Source organism: Octopus sinensis, linkage group LG5 (assembly GCF_006345805.1).
Source record: "Octopus sinensis linkage group LG5, ASM634580v1, whole genome shotgun sequence".
In the NCBI taxonomy this organism is placed as follows: domain Eukaryota; kingdom Metazoa; phylum Mollusca; class Cephalopoda; order Octopoda; family Octopodidae; genus Octopus; species Octopus sinensis.
In genome coordinates, this window is record NC_043001.1 from 52,588,791 (window position 1) to 52,598,556 (window position 9,766).

Genomic DNA, 9,766 nt, shown 5'->3' on the forward strand with positions numbered 1-9,766 from the left:
TTTGCAGCACCCATCAATTAGCCATTACTGAAAAAGCAACGGAGTGCATTGCAAAAGTGTTTGCTCGTAAGATGAGTGAAACGAGGTTTAAGAAAACAACCAAATAAGAGGTCGAAGCCTGGCTAGTCACTGTGGAAAAATCAGACCGAGCTGACAAGTCTAAAGTTTGGGTTTATAAACAAGGCAGTCTCTCACGGATTCGTAGTTTCCTTTTGGTTTCTGAGAATTTTTAATATCCATGTCCATGGTCTTTGAAAGGAGGGTCAGAGGGTTTCTGCTTAAGTAGCTGGAATTTTCTCAAATCTTGGACAGCATTGCTCACTGTGGGCAGGAATATAATTCGAAGCAATTCATCAATGGCGGAAAGTGGAATTTGTACTAGATCTCACTGGAAAGTTGCACTACCATGAGCCTTGTGACTCGAAAGTCTCTCAATCTGTTACTTTCATTAGCACAGATGAGAAACGGACAACAGTTGAGGACCTGAATGATGCAAAATTAGTATTCGGTATGCCGGTGTATGTAATGTTGAGAACATTTGCTCGAGGATACTAGCAGCTCAAGATCGAACCTGAAGGTAAAACTTAGGAAGCGGCTGAAGTTTTTAAAAATGTCATCCCAAATATCCAAGTAGGTGGTTTTATTAAAACGCTCGTTTCACTGGGAGAGGTGCTTTAGAAAGTGAGCGAAGAGAATAGTAGAAATTTTGATGGCGTTTGTAAGTGAACGGGTGTCGAGTGAAGATTAATATCATTGAGTTGGAATGCTAACCTGTTCGCAAAACATTCGCTCAAGAAAGCCTGCATCATCACAGGATCAAATGGGTAAATTTTATAAGGTCCCTACCAAGGTAGTAGCTTGTTCAAGGAGAACGGGTATCTGGAATTTGGGAGTTATATGCGGTGGCTAGTGTCACTGGCTGAAAAGCTAGGACTCGATCAATGTTTGAAAGATGCAAAACACACATTGACCTCAGGTAATATCACCGGTGATATGTTCAAGTGTTGATATAAGAGAAAACTATATGCATATATGTATGTGTGAATGTGTGTGCGTGTGTGCGTGTATGTGTGTGTTTGTGAGTGAGTGTGTGTGTCTTTCTGTGAGTCAGATCACCCTGGTTTACTGCTGGAAATGGTAATATGTAACTCTGTTCAAAATGTTGTATGGTCTAGCTGTGAGCGACTAAACAGGCAAAACCAGCAAGCATACTTGATGAGTAAAGTGGTGCTTGAACAAACGTTGGGATGAAAAACAATGAACCCAGGAGCGTCAACAGTCTTCCAATTACGTGATATGTGTATACACGAATATTTAGTAGCCTCTGGCTTCCTGCTGGGGTACGCATTTAATCTACCAGGGTAAGTTGAAATCTAAATGGCGGTGACAAAAAGGGACACAGGTCCTACATAACCGGGGGAAACTGAAAATACATTCATGTAGATGTGTAGTGTGATGAAAGCAATATTACTGAATGTTAGATTCGCATACGTCGATTACGACGGGAGAATTGTGTGCGTATGAGTGTATATATATATATATATATACACATGCATACACACACACACACACATACATACATATATATATATATATATATATATATATATATAACATATGGGCGTTTATTTCACAGGCGATCTAAACGAGTAGGTAAGTGCTGTAATGGATTACTAGGGCTCCAAGCTTATAGCCGAGACGGTATTTATGGAGCCATTGCAAATTTCCGATGCAGCGGATATATAATTGTTAAAGAAGATAACAAACGTTAGGGTAAGGCAGACATATCAAGTCATATATTTTATTATTATCGGAAAAAAATTTCCAATAATAATAATGTATATCACTTGAGATGTTTGCCTTGCCTTAGCGTCTCTTCTCCTCAGTAACCATTATAATATATATATACACACATATACATGCATCTGCATACACATATAGATAAATGCGTATATATAAATCGAGTGCGAATTGATGAAAATTAATGATAAATATTGAATTTATAAGAATTCGTATATTCAAGCTCAATATGTATTTAGTGATGCACAGTTTGCGAAAATTTCAAATATTATCAAGAACCAAGAGAATAATAAATATTTTCTCTCACTACCTCAAAACTCGTACATTATCGACCACGTAAGATTTTTATTTATCTTTTAATACTTTGTAGTGAAAATGCATAGGATATACTTCACTTTTTAATCTGAGTTCATTTTAAATTTAAAAAGAAAACATTAACGAAATTCCTATTTTAATATGTGACCATATTTATTCCAGTTTTTATAGATGTTTGTCGAAATACTTTCAGGAATAAATGACATTGTTATTGATGAACAATTCTGTGTTACGGAAATTTTGCATGTATATGAGAAAATACATGTATGGAAAATATAAAAGTATTTTGCTGACTAACACCTTATACAATCTAAGTTTAGCAGGAATTAGATGTCGAAAAATATTGAAAGGTATTTTTGCAAGAACCGCACGTTAATTCCGTAAAATAATACAAGGCTGTAGATGATAAATTAAATTAAGTAAAGCGAATAAAAACGTTAATTAAGTAACTAGTGGCAAATGTTTTATAAAGAAGTGTTAAGTTCGTATCGGACAAACATTTCTAAACGGGTGGATTCAATAAATTCGGCTCATTATTTTACTGGTATCTATTAATTTAAATTAAGAATTATGAAATACAGAAGACTTGCCTACATTCAAAATGGTTTTATTTAGATGACGATGTAAGCAAAATTTGAAAGAAAAGTTATAGAAATAGATTAAATGAAAATGTTATAATCACACTATTTATTTCGTACAAAATGCTATAAAATACTGTATAAAATATTCTGAATATTCAATAGATACGCTTTATCGACGATTTTTAAACCTGATTTTATTATATTCGATTGTCTTTTTGTCATTCTTGGTAAACAATTTATAGAAATTAAATTATAGAAAACAGGATACGGTGTGAAGAAAATGGCTTAAAAACATTGAATCGTAATTATTAATTTTCATATTATCTTGCTCTATGATTTTATCTTATAAACATAGTAAAATAATAGCACATTTTTCCGCATTTTCGAAACAAATTTCTAACATTAATATCGACAATCATAATTGAATGTATTTTTATATGAATAATTAATCTTGATATAATACGTATATATTGGTTTAAATATTTGGTGACGCATATCAAAAGTTAATCGATATGAGGTATATCTCTAAATCAGCCACACACTGGCGTATGTGTTGTCCACATATACTTTTTGTATATATTTGTGTACTTGATAGGTGCACGTGCGTGAAAATATGAGTTGTGAATCTCTTATTGAAAACAACAGCAAAAAGATATATTTAAGTGTATAATATTGATAGATCTGATGGAAATATTTATATATTTTCTTGTGAAATTAATGCCTCAGTGTCATGTGGGGGATACCTATCAGAATAACGTGATCGTGGAATATATTTTCCACGAAGATATCTATAAAATATCTAATCCAGTATGCTGAGCTGTCGTAATTGTGCTTGCCATCGCAGTCAAAGGAAAATAGCATGTAATTTCTGAGAAATACTTCGGGGTGAACCCTCCAGCAAGTCTCTGACAAAAAAATAAATAAATCAACTCGTTATGAAATTTATCAACTAGAATTTCTAACGATAGGTGACTGGCTTCATAAAAAGTTATATTTCATTTGCATTGTTATTTATCTTTTGAAATGAGCAAGTACTCCCGTTATCACAGGTATTTCAGCCTTAATTATCTCCTTCCACAGGACGTTAGTATCAAAAGGTGCAAGCATTTACTCATAAAACTTTTATGCATGACCATAGAATATAATTTCAAGGATATTTAAAAGCCACAGATCCCATTACCTTTTATGTCGGGATGTAGCACTATATATTGTTCACCCATATAGTTTCCCTCTAGTTGTATGTCATCATTTGTGGTCTAAGTTGCAAGTTACTGTATTGTGTCATCTAATGTTGTTTCCAGATGAGATGCCGATCCCTTATATACTTGTACGGACCTCTTATAACTCTTGATTATAACATGACTGATATTCCAAGTTTGCTGACCATTTAATCAACTGCTCAATTCGTGTTAGTATAGATATACACACAGATACAAACACACGCACACACATGCATGTATTGTGTGTGTGTATATGTAGATATTAGCGAGCGGGTGTTTTTATGTATATGGAGATATATATATAATTACATACATGTATGTGGTCGTAAATATATATCTAAACATACGTGTGCGTTTGTGTTTATGTTTATCTCCCCACTAACTTTTTACAACCAGTGTCGGTTTGTCTAAGTCGTAAACATACCTGTGCGACAGAGTCTGATAGTACAGGTTTAAGTTTAAATACTGTGGTTGTTTTGTTTGACTAAGCTCTTGAAAGCTGTCTCCCAGCATGATCTCGGTGTAATGATTCAAAGGAATAAATAACAACAGATATGCATACATATATATATGTGAGTGTGTTTGTGCGTGTGCAAGTAAATTGCATTTATCTCACCCTCTTCCTCGCACATTTGCTTAATTTCTAAAGTACTGCTATATATGTCTACGCACACACACACACACGTACACATACACACACACCACACACACACACACACACACACACACATATATATATATATATACAGTGTAATATATTCATAAAATCGTGTGGCTATCACAGTATGCTCCTCTACCGAACTCGGATAACAGACCTATTCATACAGTACAGTGTAGTATAATATAAACTTCCATGTAATTGAAGTCCAGGAAGTCTGATGGATAACACCATTTCATGAGGATTATATCGACCATAAAATCTCAGGAGGTATTAGAAGTGAATATAGTTGTTTAACCACTTGGCACTTTTAAGACAACGGCCTTTTCGTAGTCTGTTTAATGTAGTTATAATTTCAGTCTATATGAAATTATGGTAACATGTCTGTATTAATATGCAAGCTACTCATTATACAATACAGTTCTATATTAACAAATCAATGCAAATAAAGTAAACGAGCTCATCAGATTACCAAAACATTATGGGTACAGCAAATCTTCAACTCGGCCGTAATCCTGTGAATGACAAGTGGTTAAATAAATATTATTAGTTGCAATTTTTTGTACACAGCTTTGGTTCTGGTATCATTTTATGTAAAAGCTATCATACGAAAAGTTACGTATTATTTTGATCATATCAGAGCAGCATTTCATTAAGGCTTACTCACTTTGATTCATAGACAAGCATTTTGTATTGCATCTATCGTATATAACAAAAATAAAGTATATAAGAAAAATAAAGATGTTGATATAAAACAGATATTTTCAAGACAATAATATTACTTATGAATAAACTAGAGAAAAAATTGAGCGTTATAGAGGATAGAGAAAATGAAACCTACATGATATAGCTCAATGTTGTAACGCTAGTTTTAGGGAATTTGACACATAGGTGACATGATATAAGAAAGGAGAATCTACGATTTGCTGACATGACATTCCGGGATTTGAAAATAAATAGTCGTATACCACACAAACATGTTAACGTGTATCCAAAAACTTGTTTCAAGAGGTTAAAAGACAAAACAATTAAAAATAGCTTCACATACATGACAAAATGAAATAGCATCATCAATCTCCTTGAGTTATGTTTAATTAAATGCATATGTTAGTGTAACTCGGCCGTATATATACACATCTATACACACACTCACACAAATCATGCACGCACAGACATGTTTCATATGCTGTGAGAAAAATTTCACTTAACCAATGTGTGAAAAATTAGCAGCTATAGGATGAATTTGATCAGATAAAATGCTTAAATAGTCTCGACTTTTAAGTCTGCCATGAAGGGAAACCATTAGCTCGGCGGATTTCCAAGATATAGCCTCCCCACCCAGATCATCACAGATTCTTCTCCGTCTTTAAGAGTTTGAAGAAGGCAGTCTGGGTAACATGTTTCTTTTGGCTGTCTCCATACGCATCCTCGGCCGGTGATGGGAAATAAGGTAAAGGATGACTTGTCCGAGAAAATAACATTCTTCCACTTCTCTAGGGACCAATTCTGTAGGTTTGTACTCCACTCTAAACGCTTTGTAACGTTTGATTTTGAAAGTAATGTTTTTCTGATTGCAGCACTCCCGCGAAATCCGGATTTGTGCAACTCCCGGCGACCATTTTTTGTGGAAACTGGGTTCTTGAAGTGGTCAATAAGCTCTGCAGTAATTTTGTGAGCTGTACTTTCTAACAATTCGCGCAAGAGTCCAACAGTCCCTATCTAAAAATTTTGGTTTTCGTCCGGAGTTTTGTTTCGACGAGGAGGTTTTTCCCACTTTTTCAAAGACCGTCATTACGTTGGAGAAAGTACTTTTTTTATTCATTATATTGGCCATAAATGGCTTACATAGAAGGGAAAAGTACTTCTTGATACACCAAACATTTCGGCTGTTTTCGTTACGTCCGCGCCTACCATACGAGCAGCAACAATTTGACCTCTTCGAAAGTCCGATAGATCTGACATTTTAATGAATTTTAATCACATTTTTCTGATGATATCTGAAAAGAAACAGGAAGTTTAGCAACACATGTTGAACATTACTAACAATAAATAAAAAAAACATAAAAATAAACAAGCTTTGATATTTCAAAATTTTGATTGTATAATTCTAGCTGTTTCCATTATTTTGTCCAATCCCTGTATATATATATATATATATATATATATATATATATATATATATATTATTGTTTATATATATAAGCAAAACATTCAAACAGTAAGATTTGAAATAAAATGTCACTACTTTTAATATCATCTGTTGATAAAGTTTTAAATCGGTGGTATCAACAGCAGTAACATAGGTGGTTCGCAGGCAAATACCATTATTTAGCTATTACTTACAAATTTGCTCGAAGCTTAATAATGATTAATGGCATACACCTGCTAGAAATAACAGCTAAAGTTTCAATTAAAACACCGTACAGCACCAAGATTACAGAGAAAAATAACAGGCGAGGAAACGGAAATAATATATTCAAAAGCACAAAATATAATATTATGTAGTTTAGCACATCCGCATACCCAGCTTTCGGCTTTCGGATATTTAATCCTTGAGCCTCTTCAGTGTGAAGTACCTAGTAAACATTGAAGACCGTCACGTTAAGCTCCGACAGTGCAACTGGTTTTGTTTTACGCCAAAAACAGAGCACACAGTGCAGAAAAATTATAAGTAAAACATTCAAACACTAAGATATGAAATAGGATGTCACTACTGTTAATATCATCTGCATCATTAATATCAACAGCAGTAACATAGGTAGTCCGCACGCAAATATCATTATTTAGCTATTAATTACAAATTTACACATTAATGAATACAAAAGAATTATAAAACAAGACATTGAAATATAATACTTACTAGAGGAAATAAAAAAATATCTTTGACCATTTGTATACAAAAGTTCCTTTTATTCACCGTCCAAAAGGTCAGAAAGTGGGCAAAAACAACAAACATGTCTGAACACACTGATACACTAGCCACGCCTCCTTTACCTTCCCACTCCGCTTCAAACATTTATATTCTTTCTTTACTCTTCTTTCACAAACTCACAAAACGCACTATTTCTACTTTCTTAACTCTTCTCTATCTTCACTAACACCCACACTCTCTCCTCCTCTCTCACCCCTACAAGTTCTTTGCTAATTTTTCCCTCTCTCTCCCTCTCTCCGTCTCTCCCCCTCTCCCCGTCTTTCTCCCCCTTTTCAAAACGTCATCAGTTTCAATTTTACATAAAAAAGGCAAAGAAAACTGACTAACAATCACTTTTTTGATAAATCCGATAAAGGAAGAAAGTGCTAAAAATGTAAATAAAAATATATTTCATCATTAGCCATTCTGACTACCATGTTATTCTCCATATACAATATATGTACATCACTTCAAAAGCTCTTTACATATATAGTGTATTTTAAGGTGTATAAAGAATCCTCGTGTATAAGGAACCTCATAATTTTGGGGGCTTATAATATGGAAAAAATGTTTTGTAAGGTATTATAATACTATCCATATAGAAGAAACTCCCATATTTTTTCTTCTTAAGTTTTGACAAAGAAGTGGTTCCTTATACACGTTAAAATACGGTATATATATATATATATATATATAAATGGCGGTGCCCCAGCATGGCCACACCTCATAAGCTGAAACTGGAATCAATCAATCAATCATATATATATATCGTCTCCAGCTGGCTATCAACGCATTATCTGCGTCCTTATATGTGTGTACCAATGGTTTCTTGGTTATTTCTCTTCATCAGCACAGAATAACAGTATTACTTAATTTTTTTCTTGTTCAAAGATTTAAAAATAATAATTATATATATATACATATACATACAGACGATAATATATATTATATATATATATAATATATATATATATATATATATATATATATAGATTTATACAAAACTGGCAATTCCTGGGCTACGATGAGAATCCCAGTTGACCCGATCAACGGAATAGCCTGCTGGTAAAATTAATATGCAAGTCGCTGATCATTCCACAGACACATGTACCCTTGACGTAGTTCTCAGTTAGATTCAGCATGACACAACGTGTGACAGGACTGGCCCTTCTCAATACAGGTACTACCCATTTTTGCCAACTGATTGGACTGGAGCAACGTGAAAAAAAGTATCTTTTTCAATGACATAACGTGTCGCCGGGATTTGAACTCACGACCTCACGAATATAAGTAGAATACCCTAACCACTAAGTCTCCCAGCTTCACACACACACACACACATATATATGAACACATACATGTAATACACACATACATGTGGTATGTATTTTACGTAACCATAAGTTATATACGTGCATGTGTCTGTGTATAACAGATGAGCTGAGTAAAAAGAATTTTAAAGACCTATCGTATCAGTGATATTTCAAATAATCATTTGTACAGTTGTTTAGAAACTCCAACGTAATATTGCAATGCCACATAAGATTATATCAGAATCGAGTAGTATATAATTATCGCAATGTCAAGAATATTTTAAAATGGTATTTAAAAAAATACATTCTGTCACATAATGCATGTGGATATTACATAAATCCACAACATTTGTTAAAGAAACCATCTTATATTCAACGTTATGCCTTCGGTAAACCTCAGTTTGGATACTCAGCCTTTCTTGAAATTCTTACACTTGATTTCATATATAAAGATATTGATTACTACACTCGTCTACTAAATAGAAGCTTTAGAAAATAGTTTCGGTAACTGTATGTTACTTTATATGTTTTTGTGGTGCAAATCCCAAATATAGATATCGCTCTTTCTCATTACTTAAGGCTTTTCAATATCTGATGACAAGATATAACTTTATTTGTCGGTAAATCCACATTGTACGGTGAAATGAAATAAATATGAATTTGGTACATTATTTATCAACATATAATGGCAGAAATGCAACAGAAAGTTGAAAAATAGATGTTTACATATGTTCTATTAAAGTTTGTTGGTTAGGTACCTCAAATCATTACTTTTTCACTTGGAAACACTTCTACTTGCAAGCATTTGATGGATATTCACGATATAGCATCAGTAATTGTCGGGCATCATATTGACATTGTCAGATTTAAAACTTCTTTTTGATGAGTCAGTAGAGTCTCCATTTATTAGGATTCTGAATTATGCCAAACGTCCCTATTAGTATTATTTTCGATGGATCTATACAATA

The 9,766-nt window shown here is 33.5% G+C and overlaps 1 long non-coding RNA gene across 1 annotated transcript in view; it reads left to right on the forward strand.

Annotated features, from left to right (window-relative positions):
- LOC118763497 overlaps window positions 1-8,101 on the forward strand; it is a 9,179-nt gene extending 1,078 nt beyond the window's left edge. Inside the window, exons 2-3 of the long non-coding RNA XR_004999256.1 lie at window positions 5,125-5,136; window positions 8,000-8,101. This is a non-coding gene — a long non-coding RNA (uncharacterized LOC118763497). The remainder of the gene's footprint in view (window positions 1-5,124; window positions 5,137-7,999) is intronic.
- The last annotated feature ends 1,665 nt before the right edge of the window (window positions 8,102-9,766 follow it).